General features: G+C 42.6%; 2 long non-coding RNA genes across 2 annotated transcripts in view; one reads left to right on the top strand and one right to left on the bottom strand.

Annotated features, from left to right (window-relative positions):
* Window positions 1-3,960: 3,960 nt before the first annotated feature.
* On the bottom strand, window positions 3,961-18,705 carry LOC115646888. The gene is made up of 3 exons (XR_003999166.1): window positions 18,492-18,705; window positions 14,525-14,527; window positions 3,961-3,970 (listed from the first exon to the last, which is right to left on the bottom strand). It is a non-coding gene; the product is annotated as an uncharacterized LOC115646888 (long non-coding RNA).
* Window positions 18,066-20,954, top strand: part of LOC115646884 — a 37,555-nt gene continuing 34,666 nt past the window's right edge. The window contains exon 1 of the long non-coding RNA XR_003999165.1: window positions 18,066-18,174. This is a non-coding gene — a long non-coding RNA (uncharacterized LOC115646884). The remainder of the gene's footprint in view (window positions 18,175-20,954) is intronic.

Below are 20,954 nucleotides of genomic sequence, written 5' to 3'. Positions count from 1 at the left end.
AATCGTCTCCAAAGACAAAGTCACTTTGAGACCACATCCTAAATTTCTTCCTAAGGTGGTATCTACCTTCCACCTCAACCAACCTATATACTTACCTACTTTCTATCCCAAACCTCACAAGACTCCGCAAGAGACAACCCTGCATACTCTTTACGTCAAGCAAGCAATCACCTTTTATTTAGACAGGACTAAACCATTTTGTAAGTCTCCATGACTCTTTTGTTTCCATTACCAAAAGATCAAAAGGTATGGCTATCTCTAAACAACATCTATCCAAGTGGATCTCTGACTGCATCAGATCCTGTTAATGCACACAAAATCTTCAACCGCCCGAAAGCATTAGAACTCATTCCACTCGAGCTATGTCAACATCTGTTGCCTTCCTAAACAATGTTCCCATTCCTGACATCTGCAAAGCAGCTACATGGTCATCTGAATGCACGTTTGCAAAACATTATGCTCTCACGCAAGACACCACAGCAGACACCATAGTAGGCCATACAGTACTATCTACAGTACTCACTGCTGCATCTCCAAAGTCCCACCAAGCATAGAGGGTACTGCTAAACATTCACCTAGAGTGGAGCACCCACAGGGACAGCACTCGAAGAAGAAGATAAAGTTACTCACCTTGCAGTAACTGAAGTTTTTTGAGATGTGTGTGCCTGTGGGTGCTCCACTCCCCACCCTCCTCCCCTCTACTTTGGAGTGCTAATCTGATTCTTCCTGGTAGAAAAGGAACTGAGAAGGGCACTCAGGAAGATTCCAATGAGACAGGAGATACCAACTGAGTGCGTGTGTCCCGACCAGGCACTGCTACCGAAAATCTCCGATCAACGGCGCCAGGATGCACCATCACCTAGAGTGGAGCACCAACAGGGACAGCACTTGAAGAACTTCAGTTACTGCAAGGTGAGTAACTTTCTCTTCTGTTAGCATTAACTAAAAGTACTGAAAAACCTGCCGCTTCCTGACCAGCCTCGGTAAAATATCTGAATCGTAATTGCAGATGGCCAGTAACTTCCTTTGTCATTATCATCGCACTTGAAGTAAAGATGAAATTTACTCTGATTTTAATCATTTCATGTTTTGTATTTTTGTTAATGGTTCAGGTGGAATCAGTTTCAAAATGTGTATCTGTAGCCTTGTTATATCATAAATTGGTGCTGAGAGAATCCCAGACGAATCTGAACATGCACTCACTCAGTAGGGGATAACCTGCTTAAACATGTCTTGTGAGTTGTTTGGTCAGCAGAACAAATGTATTGCTCTGGCTCTGTTCATTGTAATGTAGAGTATATAAAGACTCACTATTTCTTAGAGGTATTGAATATGGTAATAATGATCATGTGAGAAAGACTTAACAGATAGGTCATGCAGTAATGCTGTAGGATTATAGCAATAACGAAGGTGTGGGAGGATGTGACAAGGCAGTAGCTGTTTCACAGGTAAAAACAGCAAGACAAAAGAGAGGGAGTATGAAGCTAGATACAAGACTACCAACACAACCTGAGATAAAGGAAAACAACTAGTTGTTGTTGTGATCCCCTGGTGCTATTGACATAATGAAAGTGCAAGTGGCAAGATCTATAACTTAATGGGGCTGAGGAGACTGCACCTGAGATGTAATTAATACTTGCAATGAATAGCTGTTGAGGTCATCCTCTGGAATTATTGCAATTAGGGATCGCTATACAAGCGTACAGTGCATTTAAAATGAAAGAGAACTACAATTCCACCATGCTTATAATTTGGTGACAGATGTTCAAGATAAAATCAGTGGTAAAGCAGTAATCTGGTGACAAAAACCTGAGGCCCAATTTCTTATTATACAGCGAATACTCCCTCGTTACCTCATCATTGCCAAGTAGGAAAGAAAATATCAGCAAATACATTTAGCAAATCTTTGTCTTAACAATTGTAAATTGGTTTTTAACTTTCCCTAGTTGGCAAAGTCTTTGAAGGGGTAGTGGCAAGACTATTTGGACAGCAATGATGCATATGATAAATTCAGTTATGGATTTAGGCATAACCACCATACAATGCGTGTCCTTGACAGAGTCATAAACAATCTGAATGTCATAAATGATGGAGAAAGTCTGTCGGTGGTGGTGGTGGTGATGGTAAACACAGTTCATCACCAATTCCTGCCAATGGCCAGATTGTGGCTGGTCCTTGCATTAGTATGGAGGAAGGGAAGATACACAAAGGGAATGGAAAATTCCTTGTCACAATAACTCCCAGTGCTCCTATTGGAGCATTTTAACTCTGCACCATCGCCAAACTGGGGTCATAGTTAACTGCCACACGTGGTGAAGAACTATTAGGAAAGCAAGCCACGTGTGACCCAAGTGGCCTCAGTTATTGGCATGGGGTTATATTCTTACTTCCCTACAATGAGGCATTGCTGACTGTAGGTCTGCCTGGCACTGAAGCTCTTCAGACTATTACATTTCCCTTAACAGAGATTTTTGTGAGGCATAGTTTGGATTATAATTTGAGGAATGAATTCTGTTCTCCCTTACATCACCGCAAATTCAGGGCAACTACATTGTAGTCAATATATATGAAGTTGTCTGGGAACACCACTCCAGTTCACATTTTATTTCAAGTAACCAACCAGTTATCAGATAACTCTGATCACTAGCAAACTGTATTCAGATTGGTGGTTTTAGATCTTAAAGGTTCTAAAAGGTTCCATGTTTCAATATCAAACTGGGAGACCTAGGAAAAGATCAGTGTTTACACTTGCATATAGTTCCAGTGTTGTTGCAATTTAATCTCTCCCTTGGAGTCTGGAAACTGAAGAATATACACCCTAGGCAGGATTCTTCTCTCCTTTGCACCATTTGTAAATCTGGGGTCACTGAGACAGAGAGACATGAAGTAGCTTGCCCAAAATCACACAGCAACTCATTGGCAGAGCCAAGGTTAGAATTCAGGAGTTGCTAGCTCACAAGAATATATGTAGTTGTCCTTCATTGTTATATATAGTCAATGTTATGCCTTTGACAAACCTAAACATATAACTACTGGGGTAAATATGCCCTTCCGCTATTTGTCTATTTAGTCACCTGTAGTATACTGTCTAATTTTTAGATTGCGAAAACTCTGGGACAGGGATGGTCTATTAGTTTTACAGTGCCTAGTGCAATAGGGTCCTAATCCCCAGGAGATCAGATACTGTGGTAACGGAGGCCATACATCTGCCTAACATAGAATTCCCGTTTGAGGTACTTAGGTGCTATCTCATTAGAAATCATACTGTCTCTCACATAAACCATCAAAAAGTTAGCATATAAGATGCTTTACAAGCTACATATTTTAAATCAGTACAAGAAACGTATGAAAAGTACATCCTAATTTTAAGAGCTACATTACATAATTATGGACCAATCCCTGAAGGCCTTTCTTGGACTACATGCCAAATAAGCATATGGCCCAAGAAAACCTTCAGAATTTATCCCTGTATTTCCTGTCTGTATCTTATAGCCTACTGAGGCACTAATTCTAAATTTAAGGTAGAATAATATGGTGCTTTAAACAATTGAAACAAACCACAACTCCACATAACATATGGTAAGATTTGCATGATCTTTTGCACCTTCAACGTTCTCAGAAAAGTGAGAATTTTTTTTCATATTTTCTCTCACACTTGATGTAACTCACTTAGTGCAACACATGAAAAATTAACTAACTTGAAATCTGATAAACTGCACTATTGTGCACAGCATTAATTGGTTTCTATCCCTCAGAAACATGCAGTCTAATTTGATAACAATATGGTTAACTGACTGGAGACTGTTGTTCGGGCCTAGGAAAGACCTTACTAATACTAAACAGTCCTACAGCTCTGTCATTTTAGTTTCTCTCTTTATCATTTGACATGCCAAGCTTGCCTAAGGCCCTTGCTTTTTCTTTACACAAAACAAAGAATCTTTGAGAGACACAGTCGTTAGTGTGAGACTTGCTTCAGTTTTCTTGACCAAATAAACAGTGTCACATGCATGCTTTACTCCTGTGACTAAGAAGGAGAATCTCCCATTCTTGTGAAAAATCCCACTGTAAGGAGCTAACGGGATGGGGAGGAATATGAAACTCTACAAATTCCCCCTTCTGGAGCCTCCCTCAAATTGTTTAATCAAAGTGAGACTCCCTCACCCATCACTTCATGGGATATGTAGCGTATTCTGTCTTAGAACCTGTGGATCCCTGAGATCCAGATAGTTGGCCCTGTGTCTTCATGTTTGCTATGAGGCTTTCTGCCCTCTCCTCTGCTTCAGTGTGGCATCAGTGGAGAGGTATTGCCTGAGCTTCTCTTGTTGACAGCTGTCCCAGAAGCTCCCAACAATACTTGGGGCAGGGAGGCATGATCTACAACAGAGGAAGGGGCTCAAGAGAAAAGTCAATACAGCCATAAGTTGCAACAAATTTTCTTCTGCAGATTCCATTTGAGGCTGGTGCAGAGATGATTCCTTCCTGCACCTTCACCCTTCCACCTCTCCTTCCTACGTAAAGATTGCTAACTCAGAAGATATGAGCAAAAGCTTTTATCCCTTGAAGCTCTCCAGGATGCAAGTATTTCAGGCTATGCTGTCAAAACATGTCGTAAAGCGAAAAACGTGGTTATTGTGCAAACATTAAAGCAGTCTTCACAAAGGGTGATGGCATTAGTAAATCTGTTCCACTTATAGCTGTGATATGTGCATACTGTATTTTCCATAAATCAGGCTTTTAAATGTAGCTTCACAGAAGCCAGCTTTCACCAAAAAAATTCTATTGCCTGCACTTTCACCTGTTTTATTTTGCTTTCAAATCACCTCATTTCCACAGGATTAGTGGTTCTCCTGGAAATGGAAGGAGTGAAACTGTGTAGCCCCCTTGCCATTTGGGTGCTAAAGAGAAGGAGCTTCCACAGACTGAGCAACACAGAGCTGAGGAAAATTAAACTGGCATTACCCCTCTAGATTGTGCTTGATGTTTTGTATATGAACGTAAAGAGAGAGAACCAAGGCAGTGCAACATTCAGGCTGTATTCCTTCCTCCACATACGCTGTTCTCTGTCATCAAGCACTTCCCACAAGCAGAGTTCTCTAAGTTCACATACATAATCATGCTATAGTGCCCCTCTTGGGAAGCTATTATAACATCTCTTGTCACATCTACTTGAGACAGCAAAATAAAACCATGAATACTATTATCAGCTTACATACTTTAACAGTCTCTTATACCCCATGCAATCTTTATTATCTTTCTCACACACATACACATGAGTGTGTGTGTGTAACATCAAATCTTTTTTTTTTTTTTTTTTAATTAACTAAGGCCAGGTCTATGCTAAAAAGTTAGGTCAATGCAGCTACGTCACTCGCGTGTGAAAAATCCACACCCCTGAGCAGTATAGTTAAGCAGACCTAACTCCCAACATAGACAGTGCTAGGTCAATGGAATAATTCTTTCATCAATCTAGCTACTGTCTCTACAGGGAGGTAGATTACCTACGCCGATGGAAGAACCCCTTCCATCAGTGTGGATAGTGTCTACACTGAAGCGCTACAGTAGCACAGCTGCGATTCAGCAGCTGTGCCACTGTAGCATGTCAAGTGTAGACAGGCCTTAACTCATACCTCGCCTGGGAACTAAGCTATTTTTTCTGTAGGTTTTGGAGGGTTGTTCTTTCATGCCTAATATTGCACAAAATGTAGACCTGCACTCGCTCCAGCATCAAGTTGAGCATGAGATATATCTTGTGCACAGACAGCAGACTGCTTTGGATTTGGTTCTTCTGGTGGTCTGGTGTTTTGAGTATGTCCTGATGGGCATCTGATATCTATATTCCTTCTGTGTCCTGCTGATCAAGTCTCAGTGGCGTGCATATTTCACCATCTTCCACACCCATGCTTGTCTTGTTTTCATAGTGGGCATAGGTATTTGTTGTTTCGGTGAAATAAATGCCCACCAACTGCTTTATTATATGAATGAGGATTCATCTGTTCAACACATGTAATTTGTTTCCAAATGTATGACTTGTCCTGAGGAAATAATTTGATCCCAGTAGGTACTGCTGGTTGTAGTTCTGGCAAGTCTTTAGCTTGTTGGTCATAGTAGGCTTTGGCCTTTGTGGGTGTCTCTTCCTTTTTGTCTGTTACTTCTTCCACCACTGCTTGATGTAGTAATGCTGGGGCTATAGGCATCAAGGTAAGTGTGCGTCTTGACATCAGTGTTGCAGCAGGCTGCTATTAAAGCATTCTGTGGGAGTATTTCTCTTTATTCGTGATTACATGTGTTTTGAAGAGAGAATTTTGTATATGACATATTTGGAGCACTTTTAGAGTTTTACATGAGTCCTTCCGGACTGCTGTTGACATATCTGCATCTGGTGGCAGCTTTTTCTCACTATAGCTAATAGTGTGGCAGCTCTTATTTTGTCATCTTTTTGATCCAGCCCAACTGCAATTTCATAGCTTTCCTGTTGTGATCTAAAGAACATCCAGTTGCTGCACACATCTCCTTTCATTTCCATCTACTTGGGGACAGGAATCTGGTATGTGCTAGGATTATTGTTTTCTCTTTGTCTTACTGTTGTTGGAATATTTAACTTCTCACATCCACATAAGTCCAGGAACTGACTCAATTATGAAACTTCTGTGTATGAACATTGAGATGGCACCAAGACAGTGCAACATCCAGTCTATAGTCTTTCCTCCAAATACACTGTTCTTTTCCATCAAGTACTTCCTGAAAGTAGAGTTCTCTAAGTTCCTTGACATAATTGCAGTTTTGCTAGCCTCAAGAGATCAAAAATCATGAGTCAGACCCCTAAAATCATGAGATCTACAGAAAAATCAAATGTATTTCAGTCTTTTTGAGTTTTTAACTCCCCTCTACTCCTCTGCCAGTGTATGTGTATGATAATTTCAGGTTGAAAAGTCAACTTTTAATGCAAAAAAAATGCATGGGTAACCCACATGTCTAATAGGAAGATCGGTCTTTTGAGAGAGAGAGAAAAGAGGGAAGAATAAGTTTGTGTCTGAGTTATTGTTGCTCTGTTCCATGCCCAGAAGTTTCTGGAAATGGGTGTGGTAGTTTTGGCCATGCTAATAGGCTTCCTGGAGGTGGACTAATAAACTCCGTTGAGGTCAAGTAGTCAGAGAAGCTGCTTTGCAAAAGGACATATAACCTGCCCATGGGTTAGGACCAGTCAAGGCGGTCCCTACCCATATGCAAAGTACGCAGCTGCGTAAGGTACCAGGAAATTTAGGGCACCTCATTTCCTGGTGCTCTGTGCACCTGCATGCTGCTCCAGCCCATGCACCACCTCATTCCCCATGGCCCCTGCCCATACTCCACCCCTTCCCCAAAGCCCCACACCTTCTCTGCAACAGCCCTGCCCCCACTCCCCTGAGGACTGCTGCAGGGGACGGGCCTGCACTCACTGCATGGTAAGTGGAGCAACCTGGCCCCAGACTGCTCCACTCCCCTGGCTCCCAGCTGGACCACCGGTGACTGCTGGGGGGTGGTTCTCCCTCTGCCCCCCACCTCAAGGCTGGGAGCCAGGGAAGCAGAGCAGAGCAGGCAGGGGCCGGGGGGGTGGCTCCTCCCAACCTCCCCCCCATGGATGCCTGGGGCCAGGCCTCACACAGCCCCCCCCAGACGCCTGCGACCTCATGCAGCCCCCCGGGGGGGGCTGTTTAGGGCACCAGAATGGCTAGGGATGGCCCTGGGAGCAGTTCAACCATAGGAGCAGAAAGCAAGCTAATTTTCCTTAACTCTTAATCATTCTGCAGCAGTCCAGAAGAGGAGAAAGAGCTTGCATGGGTTTCAACTGGTGATTTCTGCGAGCATGAGGAGGAAAGATGATATTGCAGTGCTTTTGGCTCAGCAGACTGTATAGAGTCGATGAACAAAGGGTATGTCTACACTACCCGCCGGATTGGCAGGCAGTGTTCAATCCAGTAGGGGTCGATTTATTGCGTCTAGTCTAGACATGATAAATCGATTCCTGAGTGCTCTCCCATCGACTCCCGTACTCCACCTCTGCGAGAGACTCAGGCGGAGTCAATGGGGGAGCAGCAGCAGTTGACTCAGTGCCATGAAGATACCATGGTAAGTCGATCTAAGTACATTAACTTCCGCTACATTATTCACGTAGCTGAAGTTGTGTAACTTAGATCGATTTCTCCCCCTCCCCTCCAGTGTAGACCAGGCCAAAGACTCAAATTGACACTCTGGTGAACTCAACCTAAGCTTTTGGAACTGAGTCACTTCTCACTGCATTTCTGAGGGGACTAACCAGTTAAAATTTAATTTCTTTCTTTTGTTTATATTTATGTATAACTGTGAAGATAATATATGTAGATCATGAAGTAGTATTGTTGTTTAGTAGAAATTAAGCTGCTATTACTGTGTTTCTCATTATAAAATTTTATAGAGTTGGTACTTAAGTTAATTCACCTGTTTCTTTTCAGACTTGACTGGGTAGGTTGCCCCTGTGCAATCCTTGCTGAAAATCCTCAAAGACCGAATTCTGGGGTCTATGTGATTGGTGTTGTGTTGAAGCACTAAAGAGATGGGTGGTAAAGTAAATTCTATCCCTCCCAAAGGTTACACATGCCTGTCCCTGGCTGCTCAGATAGATATTCAAATTACCTTCTTTTCACCCCTGAGACAGGGGAACAATCATCCATTTTTCTTATTCCTGTCTTGACTCCCTCCCCTCCGAGTTTTTTGTTTTGTTTTGTTTTTTGATAGAAGGGCTAGAGGATAAATAGTTTTAGAATCACTGACCTATTTAATGCATCATGCTTCACACTTACACACAGAACTTATATTACTTTTTTAGAGTGGAATTACAGATATATTAAAGAATTATATCAATCATTGATATAATAAGCAATAACAATATGGGATTGCTTTAGCTTTTTGCAGGAAGTATCACTTCCCTGCCTCCTGCCAAAACACATGCACTTCTGTGCCAGAGACTAGGCAGCATGCCCCCATTCCCTCCATTTGCTGCTGCTCCAGACCTTCTCTTCCCCTCCCCACCCTTGCTCCCTCTGTTCCAGATACCCACCCTTGACCCCCTTTTCCTGCAAATCTGAAATCTGCTTCCTGCTCTCCTTCTTTCTCCCCATCCACCTTTCACAGCGTGTCTGCTGCTCCTCACACTCCCTATGTCCCATCCGGCCCCCTTGAACCATCCAGTGACAATCATTTTGCCTGTGGGCAGGGCTTCAATCTCATTGAAAACCGTGGGGAGTGACAGCCAGCTTTATGAAGGACAGCCTCACTTCCACATGAAGATAGGCTGTATGGAAATGCTGGCTTCAGCCCCCATCCACAGTAATGGGAGATGGTGGCCATTTTGAATAAGGGAAAATTCATGAATTATTGGCACTTTTATCATGTTTGCGTGAGGTAGCTAACAAAATCCCCAAATTGCTAGAGTTATGGTAAAATTGCAAGAGTTGGCAATGCTGTAATCATACCATAGCACCCCCTCTACTGGGGATCTATTTACTGTAACACTTGATATTCATCATAGGTGTGGCAGGGTGGACAGTGGAGAAGAGGAGGAGTTACCAATCCAGAGGCCTGACTGACATGCCTGGATAGCCTGCACATGGCTGACTCTGTCTAGATGTGTGCTCTGAACAAGGACTGACATAGTGTTTGGGGCTTGGCAGTCTGCTGCTAGCAGGTGAAGGAGAGATCGTTCCTCAGTTTCAGGGAAGAGAACTCCATTTTGCCTCTTGGCCAGAGAATCCCAGCTCGTCTCCCTCAGCTACTTGTTACTGAAACAGTTCGGTTGTCAAAAGTATCAGATATAGAGAAGCCAGTCCATCACTAGCCATAAGCTGGGCCCAGCATGGAGATAGAAACCACAGGCTCCATATCCGCAAGGAGAGAGATGCATCAGCCTGCTTCACTTTGTTAGGCCTCCCTTACTCCGGAAGCTGAGGGAAGGGAAAGGTGTGAGCAACCTGGAGCCTACTCAGCTCAGTTAGGGATGTGCCTTGCAGTGAAATGCCTTAGAGTGAATGCTGATGATTCCTTACGTAGCTAGTTAGCTAAGACTCAGAGGGGAGGAGCTCCAGGTCAGTAGGTGTACATCCAGGTGAAGGCTGACCTATTGTCGAAGGAGTGTGTTGCCATCATGTGGTACACAAGCAGTAATCAGGCCTGCAAAGTCTATTTTAGATTATTTTATGGTTCCATTTTACCTGTAGAGCTCCAAACCAAAAAACTGTGCACACAGACCACCCAGGACTTATGGACAGAGTCTGGACTTGCATCCACTTGCCTTTATATTATGCTTGGGGTTTCGATTACATTTAATTATTAAAATGGATGTTTTTATTTGAGGGAGGATCTGATTACTGTGTGGGTTTAACTTGTTCATTCATTTATCTGTTCCCTTGATTTTCCTGCCTTTTCTCTTATCCCAGTTCCTATCTTTGTCTCTTTGTTAATTTAACCTTCTCCTTTTTCCTAATAGTGTTGGTTCTTAATTCCTTTTATTTCTTAATGTCATAGAGGCAATAGGACTATGTATTATAGTTGTGCAGCAGCTCCACTATAGTTCAGGTTGTGTCACAACTTATGTTTAAAGGTTGACCTTTCTAAATCCTATAAAATCAACATGCTTATCCAGATTCCTTCAAAATTTGGTGTTCCTCAGGAGAGTGCAGAATAGGGTAGCAATCCAAGCTTGGGGTCCTTTGAGCTGGGGTTGCAGAAATATAAGCTCTGGGGGAAAAAAAAGCTATTTTTCAAAAAGTTTCCAGGTGTATTTTGGGGGGGGGGGTTGCACAGATCTAGAGATCAAACTATTGCTGTAATGTGGGTCAAAATTATCTCAATCTGTCAAGTTTTATGTAATGCATAGCACCAACTAAGTTTTTGGGGGACTTCAGCTGAGAACAATATTTAAGAAAATGTGCAATGAAATGGTGCACATGCACCAATACAGAAAAATACTGGATGGTTTCTGTTCCTGTCATTTTATATGCTTTAAAGCTCAACTCTTGTGAGTGCTCTAAAATCCAAAGTTATTGTACTGCTTTTAAATTGGTGTGCCTCGTGGGGCACTAATGTTCCAAATTTGGGAAGGACAAAGGGGTTGGGGCTGCAGTGAGTCAAGTTTTACCCAAGGTTCTGCACGGCACCCACTAAATCTTTGGGACACCAAACCTGTAAACCATATTTAAAAACTTGTTCATGTCTTTGCTTGTATAGATATGCAGTCTGGAAGGATTACAGTGTACATGCACCAGTAAAGAAAAAAAACATTAAAGGGTTTCTATGTAGCCATGTTACAGTTGCCTGGATATTGTGAGGGAAATGTGGTGATGCCATTGCCTCGGTGAACACCCTGCCATTGAGGTTTCTAATCTGAACCTTTGTATACCTGTGCAATAAATATCTGATAATTCATGCTGCTTGCTACAAGTTGCCAGTCTCTCTTATAACATAACACATTTTTATTTTATGGGGAGGTTTCCTGTGAACACAACAGTATAATCAGCAACTGCTTTAACCAACATTTTTATTATTTCGGGTGGGGAGGAGCCAGAGACGTTGGACTTTGTGAGTGGGGGGCACAATGGGGACCAGGAGAGGGGTTGTGTAAGGGGTAGGAAATAATTGCTACAGACACTATACAAAAGCTAATAATAAGTGTTGGAAGAAGACTAATCAGGAAATTGGAGAGCTCATGGCTGTATGGCATAGAAACATTGCAAGTTCTGTCTGCTCACTGTTTCTTGGAGATGGGGTGCCTCTATTGGACAGGAGTCAGAGGATCTCTCTCTCAAACATAAAACTGTCAGTGTTTTGGACCAGAAACCCTGGCTGTGATTTCTCTCGCCACCCCGGCCACAAACTCCACACTCCACCTGTTCAGAAACACAACCTGGAACAACATTCCACTATAACTTAGCTGTCCTTCACTTAAGGCACTGCATGTGAATTGGGTTTTAGGATGGCGGAAAGTAATTGCAATAGAAATGCTTTATACGTGGAAGTGAGGATGTCAGGGAGGTGTGTTTCCTGATTGTGGTGAAGGAGTCTAGTTACAGTAGCGGGGAGGGGACCAGGCTGGAAGGGGAAATGCAGTGAATGAGTCAGGGGCATGGCTAGGGAACTTGGCAAAGCAGGGCTTGTGAGACACTCATGATGTGCAGAGCAGGGTCTGGCTGGCAAATTGTGGAATGTGATATATGTGCAACTATCTAAATGATGACTAATTCCTACCAACAACATATCTTTTCCTGTTCAAAAAACTAGGCCATTCAGTGGCAAAAAAACTATGTTAATGCAGAGTTAAGGTTGCTTGTGGGTAGGTCGTCCCCTTGCAGAACAGTGAGCTGAGCAAATCTCAAACTTCTAAAAACCAGGAAATGCACAGTTAAGGTTGCCCATGGAGCAATGTTCCAATAAACTCCATTAACACATATATCTTTACTTTGCCAACTCCACAATTGCTGAAAAGTAACAAGCTCTTCATCTCCTTTTATAACCCATTCATTTTGACCCACATGATATCATCTAACACTATTAAAGTACAAAAAGGTTTTAAAAACATTTCCCACACACCTTTAACTGTGCTTTTCCTGGTTCTCAGAAGTTTGAGGTTTGTTCAACTTAGCATTCTGCAAGGAGATGACGTACTACCAAGGAACTTTACCTCTGCATTAACGTAGGGAATTTTTTTTTTTTGCCATTTAATTAATTTATTCACCTAGCCATTAGGTATATTGAGAATTCAGTTTACTCCAGCAACCAGAAACATGAGGGCTGACACCTGCTGTTAGCGCAAATAAAACAAAGGACGCAGGGTCCATTGGTTCTAAGGTGAGAAAGGGAACCAATTATGTGGGAGAAGCAAGTGGACTCTATCACACTTGGGCATCGCAGCTGCTCCAGGAGGGGGCTACAGGGGATTGGGAGCTGTGGGTGGGGTCAAAGATATGTGCTGTCTGACTGTCCCCCCTTCCCCCCCCCCGACAGCAAGAAATGATGGGTTTACCAACTTCCATAGAACCTGAAGGGAGGAGCACAGATCTAGGAGGAAAGAGTTTGGAGGAGAGGCCAAGAAGTCAGTCTGCATGCACATGGCTAGAATGCTAAGCTGAACTTGGAGGAGCTCTATAAATAGTTCCTTTAAGAAAGAGATAGTTTAGTTTAATAGGTATGGAATCATCTCATGTTATTACCCTGCATGCAGTACACAAAACAATGGGAGAATCTTGGGATCTTTTTAGGACTTTTGTCCTTCTGGGTACTGGAAGTTCTTAAGAACTGATTCAGTTCATTTAGGGAAGCAGTGTTGCTTAGAGGACAGCACTGGACTGTGACTCAGGAGACATTGGGTGGGGTGAGGCAGATGTGTCTATTCCTGGTTCTGCCAATGGCCTGGTGGGTGACCTAAGGTAAATCATTTTACCTTTCTTTCTTCAGTTTCCTCATCTGTAAAATGGGGATAATGATACTGACCTCTTTTGTAAAGCATTTTGAAATCTGCTAATGAAAAGTACTATATAAGAGCTAGGTAGTATTGCCATTATTCCTAATGCCAATCCCAGCACTCTTGGCCAAGATTTTTAAAAGTGACCAGTGATGCTGGATACCCAACTCAAGACACCTTAAATCAGCCTGTTTGTCATAAAGTGCTGAGGATTCATCTCCTGATATTCAGGTCTCATTAAGGGGTCTCAAGTTGGGTACCCAAAATCACTGTTCATTTTGAAAAATGTTGGCCCTTATTCCAAAAGGCCTCACATGATGTATGTCTACTTCAGACACTTACAAATAATAATAAGCAGCCCAAACCCATACATTCTATACTGATATGTTCCAAATCATTTTGTGCATTAACAGTGTTTGTCCTCCTGCTTCATTTGAGGATCTTATTTTATTACCTACTCATCCTTCAGTCAAAGGTCTGGTATTGCAGTAGCAACTACCTTGCCTTGTACTGAGCATGCCTGGTTATGGCTCCACTTGGACTGGGTGAGCGCAATCTATTGCAGAGGGGATTGTTTGCTGTAGGGCACTGCAAGAAGCTGCTGCTCTCTTTGGCAGTGGGGGATGCTGCCTTTACAGAGCTCGGTTTCTGACAGCTCATTCAAATTCCTATGTAATTCAGGCAAATTCCTATATAAAAGGGAAACAATCTGACTTTTTCCATTCTGATCTCTCCAAAATATTCTCCCAGATCAATTTTTTTCAATGGAGCTAGAAGTTGTGTCCACACAGTACCTCTCAACTGCTTAGATTATTTACTTAGATAGTAAATTCTTCAGCGCAGGGACCATCTTGTTCTGTGTTTGTACGAAGTGCAGCGCAATGGGGTCCTGGTCCAATAGGGTCCTGGGGCTTCTAGGCAGTATTGCAATAAATATTAATAATAATAATATTCGACACAAACTCAACATGAGACACAAGTAGAGTGACCAGATGTCCGTATTTTATAGGTCCAGTCCCAATATTTTGGGTTTTGTCCTATATAGGTGCCTATTACCCCCTACCCCATCCCTTGCTGTCTAGTCACCTAAGACACAGGAAAAAGGATTGTGCAAGAAGCATAAAATCATGTGAGACTGGTTATTTAGCCTAAATCCCAGAGTCTGAAACCTATGTTCTCCCATCAAATGCTTGTGAAGTTAATAGTTTGCAGTAAAAAAGTGATAGAAAATACCTTCCAATGAGGGCCACTTAAGAAGTCTGAGTGTGTATCTACTTTATCACCAAAATCTTTATTTATAGCATTTAAATGTTGGTAGATAATTATGCATTGTGCTGTTCTAATGTCAGTGTTTTAAAGGAAAAAAAATATTTCAGCAAAGTGAAAATTAGGGACTTGGAGGAGGGAAGGTTGTGTCTACAAAGTCTTCCTTTTTTTTTTCCCCTGGGAAATGGTCTTTTTTCTTTTTTAATTTAGGTTGATAAATATGAACGAGGACACGGATAGTTTCTTTCCATGCTGTCCACTCTTGATTACAGAAAATCAGCAAACAGTGGTGAATGAATGGTTACTATAAACATACAGAGAATGAGCACTTACCAGACCAGATCCTCAGCTGATGTAAATCAATGTAATTTCACTGATTTGAAGTCAAATGAACGAATCTGATTTACACCAGATGAGAATTTGGTTCACTGTGTTTTGTTTAAAGTCTTTTCTGAAAACATTTGATTCAGCCACAGAAGAAGTGGTTTGTTACACAGTAACACCCATGGGGTTTGTTACACAATAATTCCCATGATTCTTTGTTTACGAATATGTTTGAAGAAAAATAATTTAGTTCTTTAGTATCTGTTACTTTTTATTATCCCTTTTCCTTTCACCAGTAACCTGGTAGATATTGACAATTCTATATCCATACATACCTTGGAGCTTTGTTACAGCAGTAATTTAATATATGAAAAGTGACATACTGAAGCATACTGTATGACAGCAGTCTTTGCGAAAGTTGCAAAGTGTCTTATTATGTATTTCACCTGACAGGCCTCCTGCATAATGTGGTTAGCCACATAACAGCTGCTTAAACTCCCTGCGGTTATATCTTCCAGTTAGCAATCTCTATAGGATGCAAAAGGAGATGTGGTCACCGTATGAAGGTAGCTACTAAACTTCAGCTCCATTTAAAAGAAGATTGAATACTAACCTGTGTTTTTTTAGCTTGTGCTGCAACATAAAACTGGGCTCCTTTAGGTTTTGTGTGGCCACCATGATTTTTAAATAACTTTTATCAGTTAACGCAACGTAATAAAATAAAATCAGTAGCACAGAAAGAAACTTTGATAATTTTAATTATGGACTCCATACTGGGTTGGGTTTTTTCTGTTTGTTTTTTGGTTTTTTTTACTTTCAACATCTGGTACACTCTAAATACTTTGGCAAATATATAATTTGCCACTAAATCACAATGAACTTGGTCCACAATATTCATCAAATTCCTTTTCCATTATTGCTAATTAATCAGATAGCCATAGATAATAAGTATCTTTTTTTTGACATAGGCCCTGATCCTGAAAACATGTGTTTAACTTTACACATGAGAAGTTTGAAGGAAGTCAATGAGACTATCATGTACTTAACGTTTAATTATGTTCATAAGTGTTTGCAGGACTGGAGCCATAACTAGCTGCTTCTCTGTTTATTGGGTAATGCAATAATGTAGTATTGGTCACATCACAATTATTTTAATCACAGGATTTAATTCAGGGTTTAGGACATCATAGTGACAAGAGTTATGGAAGAAAATGATATCTCTGGAGAGAACTTTTGCTAATACATAGATATTGTATGTATCCAAAGAAATACAGAAAAAAGTGAAGCTTCTTTGAGAATTTTTCATTCTATCCCCAAGCAGCAGATATAACTCAATACTGTAGCATATTACTGCTAAGTTTGAGGATCATGGTAAGAAGGCACATCTCCTCTCAGTTTGTATCAACACCTGCTGTTAAACTGGTTTAATTTTAATGTAAATCCATAGGATTTGATATTTAAGCTGCATTAGATTGCAGCTCAGCAGTGGAGCTGCTCTGTTGTGAACTGACTATCGAACAGGTACTCTTAGTTAGTTTGAATCAAAGTAAACTACTTTGTCAAGATATGACAGTAAAATGTGTTGAAAAAGTAATTAAATCCTTTGCATTGAGGCTGTGAGGTGTGGTGTTTAATACATATCTGAATGAAACCAACCTGAACTAAGAAGGCCTTTCCTCAGATCAGATTTACATTTAGCAGGAGCGTTCATTCTGCAGCCCAATACTAAGCTGTAGAATTCGCAGAATAGAGCTTGATATGCACTAGTTCAGCTACAAGTTGTGGGCTTCATGCAAGAATCAGTGGCTGAAATTTAATGGCCTGTGTTGTGAAGGTGATCAGACTCGATTGTCATAATGGTCTCTTCTGATCTGAAAACCCATAGATTTTGGGCTTTGTTTACTCCCTGGTTTCAAGAGCTTCTCCTAGGAGAAGCTCAGCTGGTGAGCTCATTATGGCAGAAAATCCAGAAGAGGAGGTGTGGGCCATGAGTGGCGTAATCTGCATAGGTGACAACCAAAGCAACCCAAAAGTGAACATGTAACAGAGTAGCTGGACCATTAAGTGAAACTGGGCTCAGCTGTCCTATTCCAGTCCAAGTGTTCCCAGCTGGGTCAATTAAGAGGGTGGGGCAGCATTTATGGAGCTATAAGAGATCTGGTAAGATCCAGTGTGTCGAAGCAGACAGTCAGGAGACAGAGCAGGAGGTGAGACTTACCAGAGAGAGGGAAGGTGGTTCCTGGAAGATGGCTGAAGATAGGAGAGCAGCAAGGGGTTTGGTGGCTGGCATCCCCAAGCCAAAGAGCCGGGGCCAGAGGGTTGGAGAGGGCTGAAGGTGATGGTGATGGCAGCAGAAGGAGCTCCCTGTTGGCTCTAAACCACAGAGCTGGAGTCAAAGACTAGAGATGGCTAAGGGAAGGGGGAGCAGTGGAGGGGGTTACCCAGTGGTGTTTCAATGGTGGAGAGTTGGGCATCTGAGGAATGTGGAATCATGAAAGACTCCCAGTGGAGATGCCGTGGGAGTTCCTGCTGCTAAGAGAGGGGTTGCCCACCAGAAGGAAGGGTTGGGGTGGCTGACCTGATAGAGAGACAGAGGAGGGATGACACAAAGTCAGTGTGGCAGAACACTCTGGAAGGTGGTATGTATTATAAAAATGGCCAAGTGGACATGTCATTTTGACAACTACTTATACTGATGTGATATGGACTAGGCTTTGGGACTTTTTATTAAATTATGTGAATAGACCTGAGCACATGCTTCCATGGAGTTACTGGGGACTAAGATGGGAAAGCAAACCAAGGGGCCAGCCATTTGTAGGGCTGCCCTGAGACTATAAGAGGGCATCTGGGAGGAGGTTACTCCATTACAGGATGATTATTGCCCAGGAAGGGACATGTGGGTAGGGAAGCTGAGAATGTGCTTATTGTATTTGTGTAGTGAGGAACTTGTGTAATTACTCAATCATGGCAACAATGAATGCTTTTATTTTGTTTATGTCAGGAGAAGAAAAATTACAGACAAACTACCTGCTAGCAAGGAGGAAGCTGAACTGAACCTCGAATGAATCCCTTCCTCTCTAGACAACAACTTTTGGGTACCAACGCTAGCAATCTTGGTGAGTGCATTCTTCTCCATAAATTATTCCCATTATGCATACGTAACACCCCTCCCCCCTTAGGCAACATAAATCGTCCAACCATCGTGGATGCTCTCTTCTGCACTGCGGTCTCTCTACAACACTCAGCAGGGCAGGTGTCTTTGGTGACTGATTCAATTTGATCCCTGGCAAGTCAGGAGCATTGTCTCCTTCAAGTAGCACCTTTGGTGAGCTCAGAATGTCAGAGACTGAAGGTGGTACTGGTAATGAAGCATCGATGGTTGGCTCTAGATGAGGCACATTTGAAGGCTCCTCTGGAGTAATGTTGCTCAGACACATGCTCATGGTCTAATTGATCACCATATTTGGGGGTCAAGAAGGAATTTCCCCCCTGGATCAGATTGACAGAGACTCTTTGGGGAGGAGGTTCGCTTTCCTCTGTAGCATGGGACATGGCTCACTTGCAGGTTTAAACTAGTATAAATGGTGGATTCTCTGTAACTTAGTCTTTAAACCATCATTTGAGGGCTTCAGTAACTCAGCCAGAGGTTAGGGGTCTATTACAGGAGTGGGTGAGTGAGATTCTATGACCTCCACTGTGGAGGAGATCAGACTAGATGATCATGATGATCCCTTCTGACCTTAAAGTCTCTGAGATGAGCATCTTCTCAGCTGGTCAAAGTGGTGATGCTAAACTTGTCCATTGGTAGTCTGGACCTTGTATGAGATGGGGCAGGTGACCCTGATGTTGAAGGAACCCACCTCGGTCCAGCTCCATAACTTATAGTGAATACACCTTCTTGTGGTACGAAGGAATGCAGGGTAGATGAGAGGGAGGAATCCAGAGGCTGATCTTGTTTGTGCTGTAATTCCTCAGATAGGCTGGGGTTGAGATGGTTGAGGCATGTTTTAAAATGTCCCATGAGTATCTCAGCTGGGCTACCTCCAGTAGTAAGGCATAGAGTGACATGTTGAGCAATTGAGGAATATGCAAGCCGCCTCAGCCAGTCTCCCTCAATAATCCTCGTTATGGCATCTTTGGTTTTCGGCACCATACACTTGGCCTGACCATTTGTTTGGGGACAGTGTGGACCAATGGTGATAATATCAATGAGGTTGCTTTTGGCAAAGTCCTTGAACTCGTCAGAGTTAAAAGCAGTTCATTTATCAGACACGACAGTATCTGGTAACCTGTGCATTGTGAACAGTTGATGTAGATCTGTGATTGTTGTGGAAGACATTTGATGAGACCAGGATCACTCTGAGGATTCCCAGATAGTCTACTATGATCAGAGTTCTTTCCCTGAAAGGGCCCCTCAAATCAATATGGATTCTTGACCATGATTTCTTAGTTACTACCCAGGGAAATGCTGGGGCTTTCAGTCAGTTATGTCGAGTAGCTTGGCATGTGCTACAAGCATTTGAGTTTTTTTCTACGTCTGTGTCAATTCCGGGACACCAGACAACTTCTGGCCAATGCTTTCATGTGCACAACTCCTAGATGTGCCGCATGTCATGTCACTAAGATGACACAGCAACTTCTTTCAGGAATAACAATGCGATGTCCCACAAGAGGTATCCTTTAGGGGCAGAAAGCTTATGTTAACCATTTAAAAATGGTTTGAAATCCACAGGCAGTTTCCGAGCTGGCTGTTCCCTCCACACCCAGCTGAGGATGCATACCAGCATGGCAGTCATTTTTGTGACCTGGCTGGCCTAAGAGCTGAGCCAGGGAGGGATTCCAACATTAAAACTTCCACTGGAGGAGGAATGGCATTACCCGGCATCTGTAGTGGCATTTGGCTCAGTGCGTTGGTCTTGGCGATCAACTTTCCTGGCTTGTGGACAAGCATGTAGTCATAAGCACTTAGCCTGATGCTCTGTTGTTAGAGCCTGTTGCATGGACACAAAATGTATATCCACAGATGAGGATATCTGCAAATATAAAGCGTATATCTGCGGAGCAGCAGGGCAATAATGACAACGAGCGAGACCAGCAGGGCCATGGCCAGCGACTTGGCGTGAAACCACAGTGGCGAAAGCAGCAGCATGTCAAGCCGCTGCTCACAGGGGCCAGGCCACAGCCTGGGCAGCTCCCCTGGTGTGGCTGTGCCACCCCCTGCCCTCCCGTGCAGGCACCAGGCTCACCGGCAACTGTCCCTAGTCATGCTAATGTGTGCAAATGGCTTGCATGCTCCCGGACAAGAATCACACACATCAAGAAATGCTTGAAGTTCCTGTCTGGATTTCAGATCGGGGCATCATGGATTGCCCGTACCTTGTTTTCTGTCAGGTGGACACCAGATGCATCTATGCAATAACCCAAAAAGGTAACACTTATAGCTCCAATTTCACACTTTCTTCTTTCTTGACTTGCATGCCTGACTTCTTGAATTGGCATATCATCTTCTTGAAGCCCTCAGCAAGTTTATCCCTGGTTTTATCCCATAATCAAGATGTTGCCAAAATATGGTTCAGTGCCTGGAATTCTGGAAAGTAGAGTTTCCATGAAGTATTGGAAAATTGCCAGTGAAATAGAATTCCAAAGTGGTGACATTTGATTCTAAGTACTTCTTGATTAGAAATACTCATCTGTGCATCTACAGTGTCTTCATCAACAATCAGTTATTGACATGCTTGGGCAAAGTCAAGTTTTGTGAAGACTCTTCCTGCAACAAGAGCAGTGAGAAGCTGGTTAACTGTGGGCACTAGGTAAAAGTATTCTTTTTGTGCCTTGTTCATATCCTGTAATCTCCACAGGTTCACATGTTGCCTTTCAGCCTGAGTACAGATAAAGT

The sequence above is a fragment of the Gopherus evgoodei genome, chromosome 1 (assembly GCF_007399415.2).
Source record: "Gopherus evgoodei ecotype Sinaloan lineage chromosome 1, rGopEvg1_v1.p, whole genome shotgun sequence".
Taxonomy (NCBI): Eukaryota; Metazoa; Chordata; order Testudines; family Testudinidae; genus Gopherus; species Gopherus evgoodei.
The sequence above is the reverse complement of the archived record's forward strand: the minus strand, read 5'-3'. Positions and strand labels throughout refer to the sequence as shown.